Below are 25,956 nucleotides of genomic sequence, written 5' to 3' on the forward strand. Positions count from 1 at the left end.
ATGAGATGGCTATACTTGTCAGTTCTAGTACCCGATAAAGCACATCACTCGACAACACAGAACAGCTGCTTGGTTTTCCAAACTGTGTCCCACCGAACGAAAACTACTTTGTCGACACCAAGTACTGGTCTATGCAGCACCCTACGATCTACTTATCCCTTCACACGGTTGTATTCGCCGCATGACTACGTAGTACGGTAAGAACTTCAGAGCCCCTGTACGCGGGCAACTGCGTCGGGATGTGGCTGATCGCCCACATATGCGAGTGATAGCCCATCGACCTTTAAACGTTTATGACCTTTCAAAGGACAACAGAAATATTGCTGCCGAAAACATTGCCGTGTGGAAGCCAAACTCAAGGATTTGCTGAAGAAGGCTTGCCACTCCTTGTGCAGATTGATGAGTACAAGCACGACTCGGAGGGCGCCTTGCTCGTAGCAGCTTTACTGATACAATCGTATTGTAGTGGCACATCATCATGTTCTTGCGGTGCCACTGTCCTCATCATGAACGGATTCGTACCATTGTAATTAGCGCTGTTTCTCCTGCACCATCATCAGTGCCACGCACCACATCAGTTATCTATGTAACATGACCGCGGAAGTCGGTCTTAGGCGATCCAAGTTCTGTTCCGGGCTACGCTTCAAAAATGTAGTCAGAAACGTCGGCTCCAGCAAGCCCACGTCTCCTTTCTAAATTATTTCAATCGGCGCGCACGCGTGAAGCAATTCCTTTAATATACCACTTAATTTTGTGTACTCATCCACGCATTAGAGGCCACTTGTGCCAAAATCAGTGGCCGCGGGTGACTGCAGCGTTGGCCTCATGCGTGCTGTGTCGCTTTCGTTTTTATCTGTAGTTTCATTCTCCGACGATGCTAAGTTTTCTAGGGCAAGTTGAACTCCACACCACATTAAATCAGTGCGATTAATGATATATTTGTTCGCGTGATGGCCGAGAATCTCGCTGAAACGGGGCCGAAAACGCATGCCCGTTCTTTTTTTCTGCGAAAAGCGGGCGCGATACGCAAGCGGGGGCACAGCGGGCACAGGCGGGTGTTTTCAGTGTTGCCAAGCGAAGAAATCGCCCGCTAAATGTTTTATTGACTATTATCATTACCGTAGGCACGAACCTATCTGCTAAATAATTCAAGATTCGCATCAGGAATACGTTTAGTCGTTTGCATTGTCTTTCAGCGAAGTGGTTGCTGATTATTCTGAGTACGTTGGCTAAGGTTCTGGAGTGATATAATAAATTTTATTCGCCATTATTATGTTGCACAGATCAATGTGGCATAATCAAATTGGTGAACATTTTCTTAACTGTGGTATTGCTTCTCGACTGTAGCCGTGTGATAAGGGAGGTGTGTAGTAAGATAAAATCCGTAGATGATCGCGGGTGGATAGGTGAGTAACTTAAAAGATATTAGCAGCAATAAATGTTTAAAACTTATTTAGCATAGCGCCAATAATTTACAGCTATCCTGCATGAAGCTTTATTTGGCACCATCAGAAAACGCCGCTCCGAAGAGCTTACATTGCGTATCACCCACTACCAGTATGGTCTTCGACCGTATAACTTCTGGACGACACGATGACAGAATGTACTTTTAGCTACTAGCCAAGAAACGGCTGCGCAAATCTTGAATGCTCAATACTAAACTATTTGGAAATACTCATAACCTTTACCCCCGCTAGGCTAAGGACCGGTGCAAAGATTTCACCTTCGCCAAACGCTCAACATCTATACTTCCAGCCCCAGGGACAAGAAGGATTTGCCCCTGTACCTTCCCACTGCAAGAAATATAATCGCATGTAGTGACTGGTTGAAACGGGAAAGAGGCCGAAATGAAAGCGGGAATGTTTGGACATGTCTTCGTTTTAGAGAATAGTTGCCGCAAACTGAATATGTTGTGTGCTTGTTTCGGTATTTCTTCGAAATATTTGTGCCTTCGTGCCGTCATGGTTGTGTTTAGCCGCGTGTTTCTATCACCGCATGTGAGTGGCCCTGTGTCACTGCCACGTAAGCATCGCCATGATTAGTCAATTACTTCACCCCGTGTGTGCTGGGCAGAGTTATCTGACAATTTAATTCTGTGACACATCGGGAGCGCACCCCACGGAGTATAAGAATTGATTGACTGAAGGGTTTAACGCGCCGACGCAACGCAGGTGATGAGGCGCGCCGTAGTGCAGGGCTCCGGATTACTTTTAAATGCAGAGCACTTCTTGAAGTCACGATCTCACCCGGCGTTGTGGGCGTTGGCGCCCTCTCCCCCACTCCTCCTTTCCCGCATCATGCTACCCTCCTCGCTCTCAACAACAGGTCCGCACCCGTCCCCCTACAATATATAAACAAATAATACTTACCGGCGCCTGGTTTTGATCCCACGACCCTGCGGGCGGAACGCAAGGTACATGGTACTCTACCCACTGCGCCACAAAGCCGACACAGAATGGAAGGCTACGAACGCGCCTTATATCCTTGACTCATTCAAACTACGTGAAGAAGCTGCTGATACAACGCATTCACTACGTGTGGGCGGAACGCGAAGTACATGGTGCTCTTCCCACTGCGCCACAAAACCGACACAGAATGAAAGGCTACGAACGCGCCTGATATCCTTGACTCATTCAAACTACGCCAAGAAGCTGCTGATACAACGCATTCACCACCACCAACTCCCCAAACACTAAACGTTAACGCAATACACCCACCCCTTATGCGACGCATTTACTCGAGTCCCCCTCACGGGGAGATGCCCCTTGACCAACTGGGGATCTATAACGTGCACCGAAATCTCTTATACACAGGCGCTTTTACTGTTCGACTTCACCAGAAAAGCGGCAGCCGCGGCTGGTGTAGTATAAGAATTACTATTTTTAAGGTTAATTACACAAAAGATCTATGTGGTTATTCCAAATCAGAAACGCCTAGGGCAATGGGTGAATTACAACAGAAGGCAGGGCTGGAATTGAATTTTGTGCTGGGTTGTCGCTATCCCTACGCGCTACGTAATATAAACCATGCCGATCGGCCGCAACACGAGTTCTCTTCGTAGACAATGTAAATATAGGACTACACCTCGGCTGGAGCAGATTACTAAGGCGCTGAAAACACTGTGTTTAATTACGGTTTTAAAGCTAAAACTGCACATCTTGGCGTACATTACTACATTCGAAGGAGCATTGTCATCGTGCGTACCGTGTTTTGAGCTGCCGTTGTAGGTTTTATTGGTTGATGATTTTGAGAGTATCTTGTAGGTGTGTCTAAGAGACGGTTCAAGATCCTGTAGGCGAAAAAGCTCGGGGCTAAATTTTGAAGTCGTACTACCGATTCAGCTATTTTACTCGTAAAGTATGTTGACGTATTATCCCCAGTAATGGCAACGCTTCACCACCCGTATGACAACGCTCCAGTTCGGCACTACCGATTCAGCTATTTTACTCGTAAAGTATGTTGACATATAAGTATTATCCCCAGTAATAGCAACGCTTCACCACCCGTATGACAACGCTCCAGTTTGAACTTAGCCGCGGGTGTGAATGGCACCATCAAAACTAAGTGATTACTCCTGCAAACCAGCAATGGCATCAGCCTCACTTTACGGTGTGCTAGTCGCTCCTTGCTGCCCAATATCGCAGAGCAATTCCAAATAATTTGTTGGGTGATTTCAACACATTTTTTTTCTACCTTGACGTTCTGACTTTCTGAGGTGATGGCTCATCTTGTCTTTACTACGTATCCTTTATTATGTGAACATTTGACCTGTGCCTCTGAGGTTTCCATCTTTTATCTATCGTGTGTTTCTGTACCGCATATTCCCTTCGGTGCGTGAACTCTCAATGAAATCGGGTCCTTTTAAAAAAAAGGACGCTAATGTCCCCCGCAATCATCTTTATTGTATTTAAAAGCCACAGGTTCACAAAAGACGATGTTGCCGCATTGTTGCTTTGTACACATATGGAATAAAATGGTTCAAAAATAACATCGGGAAGCCAGCTGGAGAAAACTACAAGTTTTGCTGCTAAACTCTTTGTGACAAACGGAGATTATGGAAGGTATGTCAATTTTTTTCACAGGGTGGTGCAATTTGTATTATTTACATGCCGAATGGTGAAACCGCCGCAAATTTTTTGAAATTGTAGGATGCAATCATTCGTGTTATTCGGATGAGTTCCGTTGCCTCGTACCCTTTCTTGGCACTGAATATCTTGTATTCCTGCAAGGAAAAGACGAATTTGCAGAATGGGTGAGAAAATAGACTGAAAAAAAGAACAAAAACTGAAAAAAATGTGTTTTTTGGGGTGCTGCATAGTGCATTACATTTTTAAGGGTAAAAACGTCCAACATGTTTAATGTCGGCAGTAGACAGAAATCACTTTGCAATGGTACCCAACTTTTCTCAATGCGAGGATACGAAAAAATATCTAAGAGGCACGGCTTTCAATGGGTATTGATATACAAAATTGGTTCACACGTTGATTGTGCAAAAAAACCGGAAAATAAAATAGAGATTTTATAGAGGACGCCACCATTTGATTCGCGGGGTAAAAACTGGTGAAGGTTGTGGTTCCATATTTCTTGGTATGAAAAGTTGAAGCTTTAGGCCTATTTTATAATGTTTATTTACTGAAGGCTCTTTAAGCTCGTGATTTAAAGCCGTTGAGCTCACTATATGTCTACCAGACACAGGGCCTCATCGACCGTCCGGGAAAAGTCAGAGAAGAAAGTGCCCTGTACGCTCATTTATTTCATGGCGCATGGTAACACCTTAGCGCATTCTTTCGAGTTACAGGGCGCCGAAAAGAGCCTGAAAAGAAGCAATTTTCAAACCCTACCAAAACGTATCTCCACAAATAAATACAAATTTTCTCGTTCACCAGTCATGCAAGCCGTAGAAAGATCAACCCCTCTAAAATGGAAATCTGTTGCTCTAAGCGCCAAGTTATTGGAAGGTGTGGCCGAAAAAATTATGCCGCAAAAAAACTTGCGTCGGTTTACATGCTTATTGCGAATATAACTAACGAACTGCCGGCTATTCTTCCTAAATCGCTTATTTGAAAAGGGTAGGGATATATGAATATAAGTGACCTACAAATCACTCGGGCAGATGTTCTTCAGACGTATGTTAGAAAGGAGTGACGGTCATTAGACGCAATACAATTAGGCACAATGAAGATGAAATCAAAACCAAACATGTAACCATGACGTTTGATCGTGGTACACTCCAAGAATCAGTTAAAGCAGGATTTCTTTATTGTCAAATAAGGAACTACATCCAAAACCCGGGATGTTGCTTCAAATATCAAAGCGACGGGTACAGTAGCAACAAGAATCGAGGGCAACAGACATGGGAAAAATGCTCAAAGCCCAACCGCCGGATATACGAGGGCGACACCACACAATTTCAGTGTTGCAACTGTGACGGATCCCACCCTGCTTATTCCCGCTCTTGTAAAATATTTAAAAATGAGGCAAAAATTATCACTCTGAAAGTTGCCCAAAACCTGTATTACCTAGAAGCATGGAAAAGACACATAGTGCTTCTCTAAGGATGCTAGGCTGAAGCTGGTTATCGAGGGTGGACGGCGTCATGTTTTCGCTGCGGCTCAGTGCACCGACGCTGACCTGGCCCCCCCTCGCCCCCGGTGGGCGTTCTTCAGCGGCCCAGAACGTTGTTCCAAAGCCTCCGGATTCCACTAAGGTTGAATTCCCTGTCGTGGCATTAAACAGCCACGTAGGAGATTGCTGGCATTTCGCTCCTGCTGCGATGTCAGGTGCGGGCACAGTAAGGAGCAAAGTGGGGCGCACTGCAGCCTCATGCACCCGCATAGCACTGGTACAGTACCAACTGGCACCCGCGGCAAGCACCATAGGCATCGTCAGAAGAATCTAATTGAGGGCGGAGGATGTAGGATGCTACTGTTTGGGGAATTGGGTGCTAGATCTATTCCGTTGACCTGGATAAAAATACTGAGAGTCACGCCCACGCCAGATCGGTCAGCTCTTCAGCTAAACAAGCAGTGCGCCAACCGCGCCAGCGGGACAAATAGAGCTACTCGTATAATTTGCGATCAGGCAGTCTTAGTAGCATAGGTGGAACCACGCACCTGAGATGCACACAAGATTCATCCTGTCTAAACGCTTTTGATAATACAAGGAATCCCACAATACAACTGGAGCGGCTCAATGAAAAGCCTAAAAAAACAAATAGTGCCCTTTCACTCTGCGAAGAAGGATGACATGCGAAGCTGGACGCTGTCCACCGAATGCATAAAATGAAACAGAAAATGTAATTTTCTATTGAGAATACTTCAAGAATAGGGAATAGAATGAGAATAAAATAGAATAAAATGAGAATAGAAAAGGTAATTTTCTATTGAGAAAACTTCAAGCCAATTAGCTGAATGTAACTTCAGAGGACCAGGTTTATTTTACAGACTAACAGGGAGCTGTCTACCTCCGTCCTGCGTCTTAGGCATCTTATAGCTGTGTAACACACCAACCCAATCCGCTAGACCACTGAGGAAATAGTACAGGTGACTTTGTGCTGTTTGACATCCTCGTTTAAACCTACCGCGAGCACGACGGATTTGTCAACCAGTAGCGCGCCCCGCTGCCTCCTCTTTCTACTCTCAACCCATGCATTCCGGACTTGACTATCCCGGAATCGTAAGTCTGCTTGCTGTGGCGACGGAGACACTGCAGCGTCCTTGCACATCGATTGGAACATTGACTCTCTGGCCTCGGATGATGTGCTGACCGTGGCTGTGATAGAGACGCCTGATGCACGTAACAGACACACGGCGTGTAATCAGGCGCTCATCTACCGCTTTCATTCGATGGAGATGGGAGGGATGCTGCAGGTATACGTAGCCAAAGGTGGTGGAGTACTTATGCATGACACTCTTTAGTACGGATTCCTTGCACGTTCCACACACCATGAACTTCTTAACATTGAAAGCCCCCCTGCTGGACGTTTGCGGCCAGTACCCGAAGTGTGGCCTCCTTTGCATGCGAATATTTAACGTTTCGGATTATGCGGACGTTGTTTCGAAGGAGCGCCTATCCCACACACTCAAAAATGAAAGAAAAACTGCGCCAGGATGGTGGAAATACTGGTAGTCTTGACCCACTATTGATGTGGAGCAAGAAAACGTGCCTTCTGGGTCTTTGCATCAGCCTTTTGGGGTCGCGGCAGCTCTATGTTAGTGTCGGGTATAGATCCGCCACGTGCACAGGAGAGTGACGGCGAATAGGATGCCGCGGCGTCTGCTCTGCGGGCATTTATCTTTCGGGGCGCGTGTTTCTGGAACCGTCGAATTACATCGAGAGCACTGTAGATAACAGAAGGATATTCTAGGCTAGCTGCGTTCGGGCGAAACATTCTCCCGATCAAGTGAGAAAATCAGGGCGGATGAAGAAAGAAAGCATGGAACGTGCTCTTTACTTGGGACACAGATAGCACAGCCTTGCGCTGCCGGGCGGTAAAAGAAAAAATTTAAACAAAACCAATGCATGGTTCAAGGCAATATGTTGAGTGTCACCAATGACGCTTAGGGCACAAGCGCTAATATACAGCAAAATTGTATGCTCTCAAAATGGTGCCATCAACTAATCATCCATAAAATGTGGGTATCACGTACCCGTCGCCCTGGAATTTCGTTTTTAACACCCATTGAACACCATGGAACACCCCTTGCGAATGAGTGCACAGTCACACGAACTCGGGGTCTCACTGAGAGCTTTACAGGATGGAAAGTTTGCGACTTTGTGTTGATTCATCTTGAAAACTGGCGCTGAAAAGCGTCTGCCTTACGAAAAGACGTACAAATCTGGCCTCACAAACCTCGTTTCTGATTGGGAGATTTGTCCACTTTTTGTGATGTGTCTTTGAGGCTAATCGACAACATAAGCTCACCTACAAACGTATTTTACACAGCTGTATCACAGCCATGTCAGTCGTCAGGCAAAAAAAGGCTATCATATCTGTGTATGCATCAAACCTTCAGATAACTTTCTGTTGGGTTCCAGGCCACCCTGAAATTGCCGGGAACCAAACCATAGATCGAATGGCCACTTCTATTACACTCTTGAATACAGTGCACATAGCAACAGTACCGTACACAGATATGAAGCCGCCGATCAGACACCAACTTCGCAACAGATGCAAACACTTGGAGTGAACAGACCGATAAGAAGTTACACGTTAAAAAACACTCTTTGAACCATACAGAACTGACACATGCAACAGATACACAGATGTTGCCCTTGCAAGGTTAGGCATAGGGCTCACACAAGTCACCCTCGTATCTGCTCACAGGGTCTTCAAGACCTTTGTGTAGCTAGTGCGGATAGGACCTATCTGTATTTCACATACTCATTCATTGCAAAGCACTTCACACAACACGACGCAAACACTTTCCACAGCAATAAAAGCTACACGTCCCACTACACCCAACGTCTTACCTGTCTGGCAATCCCATGTTTTCTATCAACGGCGTTTTTAAATATATAGAAGTTAACTTTGAGACCTAATTTCATACCACGCATAATAACTCCCTGGCCATCTGCACCAGCCATGCTCATTGTCATGTTCTGATTTTTTTTTTGTTTTTGGTTACCGATACCAGTGTTTACGGTTACACCTCTCATATATACCAATTGTTTTGGCGCTCTGTGCCCCAGTTGGCCTTGCCCCATTAACACCTATTATCACCATCATCAGTCGTGTAGCCACGTACACCACGTACTGCGACGAGTACGACCAGCCTGTAAGTCATGAATCCCCCACCGCCGACTGACAGTTCTGCCGGCACTCCAACAATTTCGACGCCTCGCACAGCTGTTTCCTTTTATACAGCCTTGTTTGTGGGAAAAGTTCAGCATTTCGACAAGTCCACCACCGACAGGCTTTCGTGCGAACACCGCTTATTTGCTTACGTTAGTGTGAACACTGTGTCTCAACATTTGCGAGATTCCGCTCTTCTAAGGTTTACCGCTCTTAAGACATACGCTTTTACGAAATCTTTTACCGCCCGACATCAGCCGTCACCAAAAATTTTCGAGGCTCTTCTCGCTACTGGGTACCAACCTTTTCCCAAGTCGCCTGTGATAGACGAAGGAAAATATGTTACAGAAGAAAGTTGAAGCTGTATCCATTTGTCTGGCTAATTTAAGACGACTATAACTAACGTGAGAGTTCTGAAGCTTGGCGAAGTCCTGCGGAACCGCTTGGTATGCGACATTCAAGGCGCTGATGTTCGGATGCATCATTTCAAGAAGATAGTATCTGAGATACATGAAAGCCGTCAAACGCAATTTTTACCCGTAGGAGGCATTGAAGAATGCTCCGAAAATACATGCACAGTCTAAAAAACGGATCTGCACACGGTGCATAGCTTGCGGCCAAAATTTAGGTCAACCGCAGGAAACTGTTTTTGTGTGGGTCAGCTAAATGCGGAGAACCGTTGCGTCCGCAGGTTAGAACCTCATGCTTTAAGTTCCGACGTAAAGGTTATATTCTACGAGTCTGCAAGGTAAAGCTCGTAAAAGCTAGGGAATGTTTCCAGGTTAATGCAATAAAGCCGAAAACGACCAGCCCGTAAACAATGTCACAGCCTCTGCACCGGTAACAAAGATATTACAACACTGAAAGTTCAAGGTGTTCCTTTGCAGATGGAACTGTACACATGTGCTGCCGTGAGAATTATTTCAGGAAACTTTATAATGCAATTTTCCCCGGCGAGCGCACGGCCTACACTATCCTTCAGCTAGGCAAAGAAAACAGAAAGGTGATTCCGCAGACCACTGCCTAAACTTTGCCGTAAAGTGCAAGCACAAGAGACATGATCTTCTGCTCTACTGTTCTTGGAGAAAAAAGCGCTCGTTTTTACACGGGTGTGCAAATTGCTTTTTCAACTCGATGACGGCGTTAAGAGAACGTCACAAGCTTCGGAGAAGCCTGCCGTTAAGCTCGAATCACTTACCCAAAATTACAGTGGGAAGTTCATAAACAAATCGGCAAGAATTTAAGGTGCGAAGGCGCAGCTTTATTTGAAGGACGATTAGATGCCTAAATGTAGGAAATCAAGAATATGAACTTGCGTGCTCCAACCATACAGTCAAGCAAAAATTAGGAATCTGATATGAATGGGTATACTTTCGCCTGTCACCAGTACCACGAACGTGACGCCTGCTGTCTCTCTTATAGAGGAGATGGTTCTGTTATACTATGCGTTATAAACGCTCATAAAGGACACACTTGGGGATTTGCAATTCTGCAGGGGCGCTTATTTCTTCGTTATTAGGGCAACGAAAGCAAACACGTTCGTTTTTATTCTCATCGCCATGGCATTGTACATGAGGTATCTTAGCGGTCGGGGCTTCAAATATTGACACTGTGGACAACATAAGGATATTGGGAGGTATTTTGAGTAAATATATGACTTGGCACACCCATGTTGAATCATTTACTACATCATAGACGAAATGTGTAATAATACTAGAATAACATTTGTTTTTTTTTACGAATACATACCATACGTTTTTTTATATTACCCTTATCTATGCACGCGTAATTAATGCTTCTTAGTGTGGAAAATTTCGACGCGAAGAAATATTCGAAACATGTTCGCGTTGCAAAAGATGGCCATTCGCCTTCTAGCAATTGGTGATTGCGTCGCACAAACGTACCCTTAGTATACACGTTTTAACATTATCCCGGTTCTAATCTGTATGGGTGTCATGTAGCAATCCGACACCTTAAGTGTATTAAATACAGGATTCATAGCTCTGTGCCAATTCCACTGTGCCTCATAGCTCTGTGCCAATTCCACTCTGTAGCACCAGGGAGCAATAGCTTTGACAGTCTTTTCTGCCATCGTCAAATGTTACAGCTTACAGAGGCGAATCTCTACAGTGTGTTGAGGTCGGAAAACTATACATCCAGAGACCCGTAATTTTCGTTTTATCAGGCACTCACTCTGATTTAAAACAATGTTCTCGCCGGTCTATTTTTCTGCTTTTCAAGTACACGATTTTGTATTCTACGGTATCATGATATATACAATCTGCGAACTGACGTTTAATGTTGTGTAGCGTAACCTAATGATGTATAAAGGCCTTACACGAAGCTACAGTAACCTCCAATATATTTGCCTGTATGGTTCTGAACTAAATATATATTTTCGCTTTTGTATTCATTGGTGTTATTTTGTTTCTTGTATTATTGTTTTTCCTGTCGCTTAGTTCTAGTGACTACTGTGATTTAACAGATTTATTTACAATGATTTCTTGTTTTATCAGAAACCAAATCCAAGTGACAGCAGATGTATCTGCTTGTACACTACGAATGTATGAAGGGATGTCCATTTTGGTGATTGTATATTTTACTGCTTTGTACTCAAGAAGTAGTTGGCCGACACTGTATGCCTTGTACCAATTAAAGTAGTTCTCTTTTTTTGGCCTCACCTACCACATCCTGGAATTCAAACACATAAATAAACTGAAATGAATAAAGATAACCGGAAATGCAATATTAGACACGGAGCACTATCCTATGACAAGGGCCGACGCGGTATTTCACAGTCCTTACAAAACGGAAGAAGTTTTCGATGTTCGCCTGAACCAAGCATACCAAAAGTGGGGTCGGATAGTACTCGGAAAAATTATCCCTTGATCAATAAACATCGGGAATTCTATGACGTAAATCGTCTACCTTTCTGTATTGCGTCGGCACTGGCAATCTTCTAAAAAAATATGGATAATATCCTGAATGTACTGAAAAAGGTAGCTTGGTGCATTGACTTCGTGAACATAACATAAAACAACGGACGAAGGCCACATTTTATGGTCAGAATGCGTGTTGCAGCGCATATCTGAAAAAGGGGTGAATGGGAATCAGTAAAGTGCAAATTCTTCAAATATAAGCTGCAGTATTTGATCGGCATCTTAAGCAAGAAGTGAGGGCTACCAAACTGGCAGCTCACAAAATTCCGTCTGTGTGAGCACATCAGTGAAGGTCAATTGCACAACTATGTGAGCACATCAGTGAAGGTCAATTGGGAGCTTTTGAATTATTATGTAAAGTGTGTTCCCCATATATCCAGAGTTCTCTCGCCCCTGAGCTGGGTTTTGCAAAATGACGTTCTCTTAGTATGGAGCCACATGTGGGAATCTACCCGTGAGCACGTCAAAAGCCATAGTCTGCGACTGCAGTTCCGACCAACCACGATCCTACCGCTATGGTGCCACTATCGTGCGAAGCCTTAGCTTTTGTGATCGGTGCTGGGCTCTTCTATTGTGATTCTAAACATCAGTGTCACCCTCTTGCGTACGTGGGGGGTACATTCTGAAAAGGAGAAACTGCCTACAGCCAGGTAGAGAAAGAACAGCGTGACGTAGAACTTGGAGTCAAGGAATGTTACCATTTCCAGTGTGGAGTCAATTTCGTCTATCGAAGTGACCACAATCCTCTGCACACAACCGTGGGGCCTAAAGCATGCATTAGAACCATCGCCGTAGCGAGGCTGCAATGCTGGCCCATCCTGCGTGTGCTTTGGTTACATATCAAGAGAACGGGGTACTTTAAGTACCAAAGAATGATCTATCCCCCTGCTCATGAGTCCCTAACCAACGGGCAGGAGCACTACCTGCGGCTCATCTAAAGAAATGCGTTTCCTCATCCGGCACAACTTCACTTGCTCCATACTACGCAGTACTTCCCGCTGTGCAAATTTTGCGCTGTCCCGGGCCCCCTGTACCATATGGTGTGGTAGTGTTCCGCAAACCCCAAAATTCAATCAATAGCGCACCCTTCCCGTGAGCAGTAAGACAAGGAGCTGTCGAGCTACGGTCTCGGTTCCCAGCTTAGGCTGGTGCAAAGGGCAGTGGCGGCATGGATCTCCAATGAAGTCATGGACTGAGGGCCCCACACCACATTATGATGCTGTCAATAAAGTTTATCCTCCTTCTCCTCTGTCTGCTTATACGTACAAGAACACAGAAGTCATCAGAATCCGTCCATTTATAAATTCAAGTTAACAGCTACGAGCGCAGATCCCCGAGTTTTCTCACCCCCCCCCCCGCGTCCTGGTTACAGCGATAAGCCTTCGGAAAATAAATTTTATGTCCTACATTTTAGTAAAGAGCGTGTGAACTGTCGAAACGTGGCATTTGAGACTGGCCGCGACTCTGTGTTAAAGAATATGTTGCATTACGTGAATAGTGGTTGGCAGGGTCGTGCTTCAGTTGACGAACTGAGTACATTTTTCAACGGGCGATGCGAGTTGTCTTTACAGCAGGGATTCCTGGTTCTCGGTGCCCGTGTGGTCATTCCGAAACGCTAAGAGTCCTTCTTGCTCGAAGAACTTTGATAAAGACACCCTGGCATTGTAAGGGCCACAGAGGTAGCGAGATGTTATGTTTCGTGGCAAGCAATGACCGGGACATCAAACGGCAAGTCAGCGCATGTCAGTCATGTCAGTCGCAACGTCAGTTGCCCAGCCCTTCCCATCTACATCAATGTGCCTCGCTTAGTCTACCTTAGGAGTGTGTCGACGGATATTTTGTAGGACCTTTTGAAGGTACTATCATACTGCTCACGATTGACGCGCTCTGAACGTACGAGAACGGTTTCAGATGAAACAAACGTCAGCTGAAAAGGCGATAAGCTACTTGCACTGTTTCTTTTCCTGTTTCGAGTTTTCTAGGACGATCGTCTCTGATAACGGGAAACAATTTACAACCACAGAATATGTGGAGTACACGCGCATCATAAGTACTCGTCCTGTTCGAACAGTGCCCTATCATTTAAGTCGCAACGGCAACCCAGAGCGTTTCCATCATTCACTGAAAGCACCGCAACAAAACAACAAAAAGGTGCTGGACTACCAATTAACTATGCTTTGGGAGATCTCCTTTTGGACTACCATAACACCCCACACTTCCACAAGTGAAGCTCTAATAACCGTGTTGCTTCTTGGAAGCTTCTTGATCGCGCGTACCAGGTTCGTCCCGATCAAGCAGTAGAATAGTGCAAAGGTGTCTGCGAAACAGGTCACTCAAATTCTACGCAGAGGCTCATCTAAGGAACAAGAGAGCCGTTTTACCCTGGGTGATAGTGTCAAAGCAGAAATTTTCCGGCGTGAACAAAACAGCAGGGAATAATTTAGTGTCATGACTCCCCTTAGAGTATTTGAGTGAGCTCGTTAGAGGTACAACCTCATTTGTGTTCGGTATTTGGAAGACACGTCCACTTCATTGGAGCCAACTAAAATCAGCCGTGCCCCATTTCCGCCCGCACATGGTCAGGACCTTCAACCGGTATTCGTCTACCGCCAGCGTCAGCGTAGGTGCCTACTTCGACAGAGGCAGCCACTGGAGCTGTAGCTGCTGTACCCATATTGCACTGCGAAAAAAAATTAAGTCAGTAAGGATGTCCGGACGTGCCGTGCCCCTCCTCCGAATCTCTCTCGGTGGTTATAACTGAAGGTCGGCCAGCCATCCAAGAGTTTATAACCTTGGGAGCGGTCAAATAAAGTCACTTCTGTTTTTGAACGAGATATGTTGACGCGTTTTGCGTATTCTGTCCACGAACACAGCAACGTACTCCTTTCAGCCATATTTTCAATCAAATTTCCTGCACCTACTTTGAGACTTACTTTAAACATAGTTTTAACTCACCTCACGGGTGGACAGATTACAAGTTTTGAAACTTTGTTGACATTATCTGCAAAAACGGTGTACCAAGTTTTGAATTTTCGTTGGGTTTTCAATTGTGCTCATCTGAATTCTATATCTCAAGATCTGCCTCAAAATGTTCCGTCCTGATGAGCAGCATTAAGGGATATTTAGCATGCTTCCGGACACATCGTAAGATTTCAGGTGGCAGAATGTATCCTGTCGCTTGGCTACGACATAGGCTTTTACGAAGATTACAAAATTGGTGCACAGGTGTGATAATATATGAAATCGCGTTTCACATCAGATGCTAGGTCTACGAACTGGTCAATTGTAAATCAACTTAGTGGTGCCCAGAATGCAGCCTTTCAGAAGGCGAGTTATACGAAGTGTGCAGGGAATCTATTTATCTCGCTTTAGAGCGGCCTTGTTCACGTATCTATTGCGGACAAAAGGAAGATGTCTTGATGGTAAGGATTGATTTTTTATTCTTTGACAATAAACACAATGATGGCAGTTCTGAAGCTTTCAGAAAGCGTTCGGAATAGCGTAATAATAAATAGGGAAATAACTGTTTTCATGCACGTGTGCGTGTGGGTAGATAATTTGGGAATTATACTTTGCAACAAAGCTTGTGAGATCGTGGTTCTAAATGTTTCAAGCAGCTTACCGCTAACATTTTTTGAGCAGAGAAATACTGCTTTAGAAGTGCGGTGACTTGCGATCATGAGGTGCATTTCCCGAGACTGACGTTACTACACCGAGGTATGTTTCTCTAATGCCCAAAGCTAGATATATGTGCGTGCTGCGTGCGGAATGCGTTGCGTTAAGGGTATTTCGTTGCTCCGGGTTGTTGAGTACAAAGGCTTTCCAAGACATAGGGTACTTTTCGGTTGAACGGGTGTACAACTCAATGTGTTTAGAAGCACAGAATTTTTTATGTTTGTCAGACTCAACAGTAGAAATAAACGCTTGTACACACCCGTTCATGAAATATTCAAACTCCAAACTCCGACAACGCTGGATTGGTTTTGATGTGGGATTTCATATATATGGTTGTCTTTAGACGGGAAGGCAGTTTGCGGCCAGGCTCTCAGGCTACTTCGAATATCGGGTTGAGATGAACAACATTTTTAAAATGTATATTTATCTCACCTTGGGAAGCTTACAACTGACGCAGTGGACGATCCCGTGGTGGAGCCGACTGACCAAAAAGGGGCATGCTATAGTGCTTCTTATATGATCGTCCTACTTACCATGCCCATGACTGTCATAATAGGCTATGGCTTGGGCCTTGGGCATGCAGTATACAGGGTTTCCCAGCTATTATGCACAGATTTTAAAAAAAGAGCAATGGCGTTACTCGAAGAAAACCTAGCGCCTATGTTTAGAGTACTGTGCAGAAGCGGATAGAAGTTTTTTGTTAATAGTACCTAATTAATCAATTGTAATTAATTATGTAACTCGACAAGTAGTCTCCCAACCACTAACGTGTCAATGAGGCACTTGTAGGTACCCACTAGGACATTTAACTGCGGTATTTTCATTGACGAACTAATTGCGTGCTCATTTATTCTTGCTGATAAAGTAAGACCGCGAAATATGTGAAATACCACTTTGCGGCCCTGCCGCACGCATTGTAAAGCAATGCCCTCAAACAGTCTGCCTCTTACTTAATTACAATAAAAAAACTCAAAGAAAAGACAGACGAAATCGCGACCGACTATGTGCCTTATCTGCCACACCCGCACCGCACAACTTGCTGTTGCTGCAACTTCCATGCATGCCTTCATCAAGGTGATGTGCGGTCTCTTCGGGCGGCTGACAAGCAAAGCAGTTGCTTTCAATCAACATATTTGGGGGCGCGGGTTTACGGTACTCGCGGGAGCGTCAGCCCATGGTATTTTAGATGCGAGTGCATCTCATTCAGTCGTCTTGTCCCTCCATACGGCGTTGTTGTTGTCCGTCCACACCCCTCCCCCATTCTCCTCGCCACGCGAGCTGCGCTCTCCGCCGCTCACCCCCTCTCCTCTCTGATAGCGAACACTCTCTCGCGAGGGGCATTGGATGGGATTCGATTCGGTTGGCTTGGCTTGCCTTCGCTTGGATTGGATTGGATTTGGATTGAATTTGATTAAAGTAGATTGTGTTGGATTGTGTTGCGTCATATCCGCGCCACGTTGCGTCATAGCCGCGCCACCTTGCGTCATAGCCGGGGTCGTTCCAGCACCAGCGTTTCGATTTCCATCGATGCGTTGATTGAGCCTAACAATTCTGCGATCACCCGCGCAACCGTAACAAGCCCGATTACTCTGATAACCGGAATGCTAACACCACTGAAGACAAGACTTCGAAGCGGCGTGAACGTGATGCTGAACGCAAACTATTGAAGCCAGCAGCCGATTCCGAACTTCGTAAACGTGATACCCAACGCAAACGGTTGAAGCGAGCAGCTGATGCTGAACTTCGTAACTTCGTCAACGTTACGCCGCGTGTTAAATAAAAATACATCATAGGCGTTCCTCACAAGTTTCACGCAATCAGAGAATCAACCCCACGGAAACACCAAGTGAACCCCCAAGATGCGTCGCATCTCCACAGGGTTCCCCTCGCAGGGAAGTGGGGTAATTTTTTTTATAATTCGCGGGTTCTCTTCATCAGTCACAATAAATGCGTACGCAATTAGTTCCTGGCTGAAAATACTACAGCTTGATGCCCCTCGTGGGTACCTACTAGTGCATCATTGATACTTTAGTGACTAGGACAGTACTTCCCGGGTTAGATAATAATTATAAACAATTCGTTAGTTTCATTAGCGAAAAAAATACTGACCAGTTCTACACAGTCCAGCAAACACTATGATGTCAGTTGTCTTCGAGTAACGCCAGTGCGCATTTTTTTCAATCTTGTTACATGATAGCTGGGACACCCGTATTGTAATAAATATAAAAAAACAACCTCTGCTTAAAGTATGGTAGTCCAGGTCACTAAGCCGATAACTACGAAAATGGATTAAGAAGCAAAGATAAAAATAAGTACTTCTCCCATCAACGCGTGGACATGGAGAGCTGCGGAAGTAAAATCCCACAGCTCCCCTCGTCTAACAGAACTCGACCTAACTGTGAAGATAGGAGCGCTAAACCTCTCCACTACGTTGCGAAGGTAACTCCAGTTGTTACAGGACCAGTGTTTGGGAAAGTTGGGAGGGTTTTAGAGAAACTTACAGCCACACTGCCATCGACTGCCATTCATTGGTCAACGGCCATTGTTGGAAAAGAACGGCATGCCATGTTGGCTATTTTGACGATTTCATTGAGGAAGTACCAGAGGGAGAAATGTAAGTGCACACACACTATATTGAAAGAAAAATCATTGCTACCTGAATGAGCCATGTTTTTTGCCCTTCTCGGCACCATTCCAGGTGTCAGGGAAACTCACCAAAGGTATCTTGAATGCCTGCATGACGGCTTCGGCGCCAGTAAAACAGGAGGGACCAGCATGGGACAGCTGCGGCCTTCACAACATTGCTACCTAATTTCCGCCACCGTAACATTTTAAGCATTGCAGATCACATGTATTACCGTGTGAAAACCTCATCCAGGTAAGACATTCCCATCCCGTCTTGAGGTACTGTTAGAGAAACGTTGAAAAGGAGTGTCGCGGCAGAGGAGGTGAATAATACAATTTCCTCGATAGTGAGGGTACCTTTAGGAATGAAATAGTTTTTCAAGGAGTTAGAGAAACTGTTAGAGAAACGTTTAAAAGGAGTGTCGCGGCGGAGGAGGTGAATAATACAATTTCCTCGATAGTGAGGGTAGCTTTAGGAATGAAATAGATTTTCAAGGAGTTAGTACGGCGGAATACGCTTGTTAGAGCAATCCTCGGAGCCACACATGTATAATAAATGAAATTCCGCATTCTGAAAGACAGCACATAGAATTCTAGAGATATTTCATTGTCCTAATTTACATAAAGACCGTGCGGTGTTGTTACAACTGCCACTGAAAACTTCTCAAGCCAAAATTTGGGCAGTATGCCCGCTCAACACGTCATACATCGGGGCAATTTGCAGCTCATTTCAATCGTGCAGAAATGTCTTTCGGCATTGCACGGGAAACAAATGATGCATGGGAGTACCATGCATGACGCAGCGTTCGAACCTTTGATACTCGATCTCGCCTGGGGTGACATGCAATGCACCTAGCCGCATCAAGCCCTCCCATCTCAGTTTCATGCGTCGAACGCAAGTCTCAGTTGAGCCGTACTTTTGATATGTTCTGATTGCAACGAAGCGCATCTAGTTGATTATGTCAGAAGCACCAGGCTGCTGGCTCGACACTTCCCGACACTTGGCAAGTGAATATACTTCAGCAGTGTGGTGTTATTACTGGCGCAACTCAAAGGCAACAAGACACCGTTCTGAAGTTTTTATAACGGACTGCATTCGCCGCTTTCAACTTTGACCAACTAGGTTTTCAAGACCGCCGCTTGGTATAAAAGTTCTTCCGGTAACAACTTTGATAGGGTGGTGCGATGTGATGAAAGGCGAAGCAAAGGAATGGCATCGCAAGTGTGCCAGCAGGACAAGGAACAAGTTAAGTGCGTGGAGCGATCGCGAAAGCGCGAGCGAGGACGTGCAAAGGCAAGATGGTCGAAATATGTCACGGTGTTGTGGCGACCTCCAAGGTGGAAGCCTTGTCCACCGCCCGCGTTTCGGTAAGATTATCGCTACGTCCCGCCAAACTCCGAAGCGCTGTACGGTTGTTTTTTCGCGCTAGCGCTCCAAATCTCACTTTCTTCAGAGCCGCTGCTTCTGTTACGGGTGCTTGCGTTCCTGGCATCTTGTGAGCGGACTGGAAATGTACCAGAATCTTAGGTTTTACCAATGCTTTTGTACTGGTCCGAGCGACTTTCCTTGGTGTACAATTCTTTGACGGCGTCGCGTACAAGCAGCTCTTCACCAACGAAACATACGATGTTGCTCTTATTTGCCCGTTTTGGCATTTAACGACGGAACCTTCCACGGAAGTCACTGCTTTGAAGTTTCCTTTTCGCGTTGGCCAGTCCACTAAGATCCATAGCGTCTCGCCCTTGAATCTCCTGTCGGGTTGCACGTGACATCTACCCACCCGTCAAATAAATTCTGTACGTGCGTACATGCAGCAGTTCTTTGCCTTTCGGCTGATACTGGAACCATTCATCACATTTCCGAGGACCACCTGTTTCTGTTTTAAACATTCAACTCGAAAAGCTGTCGCGAGGAGTGGTCTCATTTATGTTCGGATCTCGCAGTGCCCCGTGCCGCAACTTACTGTCACCATCACTACAGAAGGTGCTCTCTTGAAAGGTTAACTGGACGGCATGGTGGGCTACGCTACAGTGTGTAGGTGCGTTTGTCAACGCAATATTTTTGGCTTAGGGTTACCGCCTGAATACTGAGGTTTATTTATCTTTGGAGTTTTGTCAAAATCCTCTGATTTGAAAAATGGCCTAGAGCCTCTGCCAATTAGACACGTTCTAGGCACCGAATGTATAGTTTCTTTTGTTTTAAAAGTTGAGGCGTTGTCAAGCCTGGTGGCCAAACGCAGTAGTTGTGAAGTTGCTTTCTTGTGAACATTACTTCATTAAAAATTGCTTTTTAAGATTTGTTTAAAGTGGTAGGAATATGCAAGTAGAAATTCTCTGGAAAAAGAAGACGAAAGTGACGAAAAGTGAAAAGATGACTTAGAAAGACGTTTTCGCAAGAGAGACACGCAAATAAAACTAGCTAGGTTAGTCACTAAACGCATGATCAAGGAGTGGTATTATTGGTAATGCATATTTACTGTTATTTAAATCACAGATACATAATGTGAGATATAGGCAGAACCTACATGGTTTAATTACATACCATTGCCAAACGACTAAACCAAAATGCCCCGAAGAAACCAAACAGCGCTTAAGTCCTCTAGTTATGATTGTACTGAATGACTTGATTAAAATCTTACCGTCGTAAAGGTACGTAGTATCATTCCCTATATTATCCACAGTAGGAAATGTGGAATCTGTACCAATTTTTGGGTTCACTGCAACAGAAAAATAAACTTGTAAAATTCCTCGAAAAAATTAAGCCAATCACAGAGCAAAAGTACAAATAAATTTCACCTGCCTACACATAATGGCGATGCAAATATTTTAATCTCCCATATTGACCACTGTGATAAATAATTGTTTTGGGCCGACTGTGGGGTATAAAAAAACTAGATTTTTGGCATTTGCCAACCAGACATCACTTATACCACATAGTGGAGATTTGATAACGGACCTTCGTCACGCTGGCCGGCATGTATGGTGTACAGAAATGGACAAGACTTGTTGTGCGAGATGTGCTCGGGATGAAGAAGCAAAAGAAGGCAATCTAGCGCTATAAACCAAAAACAGTCTCGAGAAGGTCCCCATACAAAGATCATCCTAGCGACCAACACAGCAAAAGAGGAAAAAGTGTTCGCGGGTTCACACATTCAACTGGGCGATATCAACGTTATGGGGCCTGTTAAGCGGGCGGGCGTACGTCCACTACACCAGGGCCTCCTCGTGTTGATCTAGCAGGCTCGAGGAGGTCTGGCGTCTTCCGCCGCTGTTCCGCAAGGGTCAATGTAGACCTCCTGTTTTGTGTTTCCCCAGCCGGTTGCATCTGCTGCCCCACTGGTGGAGCGCGATCCTCTCGCACTCATTTCGCCTCTTCCTGCGCTTTGCGAGACCAAAAACGCTGGGCTTTCCAACAGTGCGCCATTATTCATCAAAGGCTAGAAATAATTTATATATCCAACAAAAGTGAGTGCAGCTCTTGCATGCTCAATAAATATGAGACCACCTTCAGCTAATATGGTGGAAGGATTGAGGTGTAAAACAGTTCTCCTATTTTAGTTAATAAAAGTGTGAGAATAGATATTGTATTTTCCCTTTATGTGCTTGCCAGAAAATGGCTCTATTTTTGCTCTTCAATAGTTTTTGGTGCTCTACCACGCTTCTGAGGAAACTCCTTGAGAATTATGTGTTTACACCTAAATGCTGTATGTGGCCATACATTGGGGAGAGAGAGGCCACATGTCTATTCGTGGCAAAGGGGATAGTTGTCGGTAGGAAACAGCAAGGAGGAGGAGTAAACGACTCCGCACAGTACGAAAAATACTAATACACACGTTGAGACAGTCGTCCACAGGCTCGCAGACGTAGATGACGTCGAGCATACAATATACGCCGGCGTTATAACCTTGTAGATCAAGAGAGTTAGCGATCCTTAATTTGAATAGGTCTTGCAGGAAGTAGTGAGGATGGCCGAGGAGAGCCTCCAGGGCACTGGCCTGAGAAGCTCACGAAGTAAGTCTGAGGTGCTACTGTACATGACCGAGGACAGTCAGCGTGGACAAGAAAGCAGACAATGAGACGGAAATATGATCTACACCTATAATGGGTAGGCGATACCCTGGGTATCCGACATCTGCGTATTGGGCATACTTCTCAACCAGATGGGCAACAATCGGGCCATAATGGAGAAGATTGTCGGCAAGGCTGCCAGCGCCATTCGACTCATGAAACGGGTATTAAATAAAAAGAGGGGGCTCCACGCGGACATCACACGACTAGTGCAGTCACTCGTTATGAGCCACATAACATAAGTGGCAGCAGTTCACAAGTAGAAGACCAATGAGAAAAAAAATTGTAATCAATCATCCGAATGCCATATAAGACGGTCGTCGGACTACCCGAGTCTACGAGTACCGAGCGACTGGTAAGCGTAAGAATAGGCAGTACCTTGAACAAAGTCATTGAGGCCCAACGGGTGTCGCAGTAGAGATGCCGACAATAACCAAAGCAGGCAGAACAATCCTCGAGCACCTGGTGTACAACTACAATGAACAGCAGGGCACCAAGACGCAGCTACGTCACGATGCGAGAGACGAAATCCTGGTTGATGCAGTCCCGCGCAACACGCAATCTTTGTACAAAAAGGCAGGTGGTGAACACCGGCCAAGGCTCTGGCGGAGCTTTACACCGGGGTCGCTGGAGCCCATTATGTGGATGCAGGAGAATAATACAACGTATGGGACTTCATGGTGACGGGGGTCGGCGCCGAGGGCATTCTCCGAGCAGCGGCCAGCGCTGCGATTGGCCAACCCGCGGAAGTATAGGAGGTGGCGATCACGCTGCCCATCCAAGGTCCTGGCTGCACAATGGTCCTGAGTGATTCCATGCAAGCCGTCGACAACTTTTTCAGAGGCAGGGTTTCCCCCGTAATGAAGACCCTACGGCGAAGACAACCAAGCCTCATCAGGAAGACAAGACTCAAGTGGTTTCCAAAACAGGCAGGGACAGTGTAGGCACGTGCTGAGAACCACAATAAAAGTTTGCACGCTCGTGCACACAAACACTAACCACGCCGAGAAAAGTGTCTGAGAGCATATGTCGTACACCGCACGAGATGCAATAACTACCTACAAATAAATTACTCAAGTCTATCTGCTGTCGAGACGCACGCTTCCGCCGCCCTGAAAAGGATTCAGGAGGGAGCAAGCGGTCATATATAGGAAACTCCAAACAAAGCCGGTCCCGAGCCCCTGTCTTGAGCACAAGATGTACCCGGGGACATACTTTGATGCCACCTGTCGGGTGGGTCGCAAAGCCCAACAAGACTCGAGCACATCGCCTGGGCTGGCCTTGCATACCCGGACTAATCAAACATAAGAAGGATGCCGCCTGCCTTCATGGAGGTGGTGCATACTGAAAATCAATCTTCATCTCCAGGCTGTCCAGCAAGTCATTCCAGCGCTGGCCAGGCAGGGTGACCCAGGCGACCCGGTGACGGGGAGCGGAGGGCCCTTAGCCGCGTTGGCTACATTTGCGGTGACGACTGCAGCCAAGTCATGAAGACCTAGCAAAAGAACTTTACACGAAGGCCGCAACAAAGTTTTGCCAATCCAATCGAAACCTTCGCAGTGGTCCCCACCCCAAGTGGTGGTACCTGCAGTCATCACGCGCCCTCTTTTTCTCCGCTTAACAACTGCCCCATGTCGTCCTGCTGAGCGGTCATGTTGTACAACAGCTCTTTGTTGTTCTTTCATTTCGCTTCGCCTGACGGGAACAGGTTTTCAATGGTTCATTGGCGTTCGACAAGTGGAGAGTCGAGAAAATGACGAAGACACCTTACTAATTATCCTAATGTAGTAATGGCAAAAATGTGTTTGCCATTGCTTCTCTCTTGTATGCATTGTTTTATATATCGTTCATATTTCAGTCCTCCCTTCCTTTGGCTACTTTGACGAAGCGGAAACCAGCATTCGCAACACCCGGCACACTTCACATATAAAGCGGGTGTATTTTGTGCCATGGCCATATCCAATTGGTTAGTCAGCATGATGGTGTGATGCCAGGCCAAGATTCAGGCCGCACCATGTGCGTTCCGTATAGAAGCTGTGCCCACACATTCCCTGTTACTGAGTACTCAAATTAAGGATGCCACATGCACGGCTCACCAACAGTGAATACATACAGGGGTAACAGACGATTACGCCATCGGCTAAAACACTGTTCAATGAGCATTTCGAGAAGCCATCGATGAACCTTTCACCTATGAAAACAACAGGATTGAATGTCGATGCAGGAGTCTTCTAAGGAGAAGGAACCAGTGAGTCGTTAGCTAGTCGGCCATCGTTTGTGTATTTGCGGTCAGTAAGAGTTGGTCGAGTTCTGTCTCAGTAAGAACTATCAGAGGTATTTTGTTTATGAACTGCTGCAAGTGAGTGCAGATATGACTAAGTAAAAAACATCCGCGCCTTTGCAGAATACACAATAGGCTTTTACATACACAACCAAATAAAAGCCATAACCCGGCGCACCTAGTGCGAAAAAGTAGATGAAACTCTAAGCACAACAATGCTTTATACATCCAAAGCCACCTACTCCTTAACTCTGTAACAAAAATGTCCCTGAGAAAAATACCGCCCGTATTATCCGCATCACTTTCATCCGCCTATCACATACTCTCGGAAAGTCGTTGGAAGTTATTCGGACTCTCACCAACTAGGACATCCGCCTTCTACCCGCAACCTTATTGCTCAGCTAGATGGTCGTTTCAACAAGAGGAAACCTACGCAAGGACCGTCAGCGTAACGCCCAAAGCAGCACCCAGCCGCTCTTTATATCATTTTAAGTACTTCGCAACCTCAGTGAAGGCTACCTCAGATCTCACCTCGACTGTTACAACCACTACTGGTGCAATGACACACTACCGCCCCAGTGGCACTACACCGATATCACCGAATTCCAAATCCCCAAAAAAGCATCACTTCTGGCAACTTACGACCGATCTCCCTCACATCTTTTGTAGGAAAACCTTTGGACTAAGTGATCACTCGCCCTCTCATGGACTTCATTGAACAAATGGGCCGATTACCTTCAACTAGGTTCTGGGTTCGTACCCACCTCTTGGCGCAGGAAATTCACCTCCAAATAAAGAACTCGTTCTCGAATACCTCAGCAAAACACAACCCATCTGCATCCTTGCACCCGACATTTAAGGCGCCTGTGGTAGCTTTACTCACGCAGACACTTTCCACCACCCTCCAACCCCAGGCTGCGGAGGAACTAAATACGATTATTCCAGGGCTTTTTGACAAACACAGCTTCAACTCTACCAATTGGCCGCAAACAGACAGGCAATTCTTAACCCGGCAAAGGGTGCTAGTAGTTCTCGGTTGCCTCCCTTGCTTTTCAATGTAGTCTTTATGGGCCTCATAACGCTAATTGACGAATCCTTCATATTTTGCGCGAATTTTCGCAGACAATCTAACCATATGGTGGAAGCCCTGCCCGATGGAGAAATACCAAGACAGTATTCAACATTCAGTCTTTACAACGCTCCAATTTCTCCGATCTTGTGGTCTCTCTTGGGACTCATCAAAACGCGCCTTACTCGTCCTCCGAGCACAAACCCGGGGCCACCTGTATTAAACAACTCTCGAACCCTCAGTCACTCCCAATGGCTATCCGCACCGTACAAATTCATCGCATCTTGGCAGTCCGCTACCGCAACGATAGCCCGGCGGCAAAATTGATCCCCAACCGTCAGCAGACGGTCTCCCAACTCACCCAACATATTCAAGAAATATGCTCTCGCTAACACTGACTCAACAGAGCAGACAACTGCCGTATCGTAGAAACAGTGCTCCTCGCCGTGTCACATGCGGGGCGCTGTACATTACCCTAAAGTTACAAGCACCTGTCATTATTGAA

General features: G+C 45.7%; 1 long non-coding RNA gene across 2 annotated transcripts in view; it reads right to left on the reverse strand.

Annotated features, from left to right (window-relative positions):
- Positions 1 to 3,891: 3,891 nt before the first annotated feature.
- Positions 3,892 to 25,956, reverse strand: part of LOC144141753 (uncharacterized) — a 71,304-nt gene continuing 49,239 nt past the window's right edge. For both annotated transcript variants that reach the window (XR_013316691.1, XR_013316692.1), the window contains 2 exons: positions 20,673 to 20,750; positions 3,892 to 4,222 (listed from right to left, as the gene is read on the reverse strand). This is a non-coding gene — a long non-coding RNA (uncharacterized LOC144141753). The remainder of the gene's footprint in view (positions 4,223 to 20,672; positions 20,751 to 25,956) is intronic.

Source organism: Haemaphysalis longicornis, unplaced genomic scaffold (genome assembly GCF_048455015.1).
Source record: "Haemaphysalis longicornis isolate Haplotype H1 unplaced genomic scaffold, Haemaphysalis longicornis Haplotype H1 scaffold_6, whole genome shotgun sequence".
NCBI lineage: Eukaryota > Metazoa > Arthropoda > Arachnida > Ixodida > Ixodidae > Haemaphysalis > Haemaphysalis longicornis.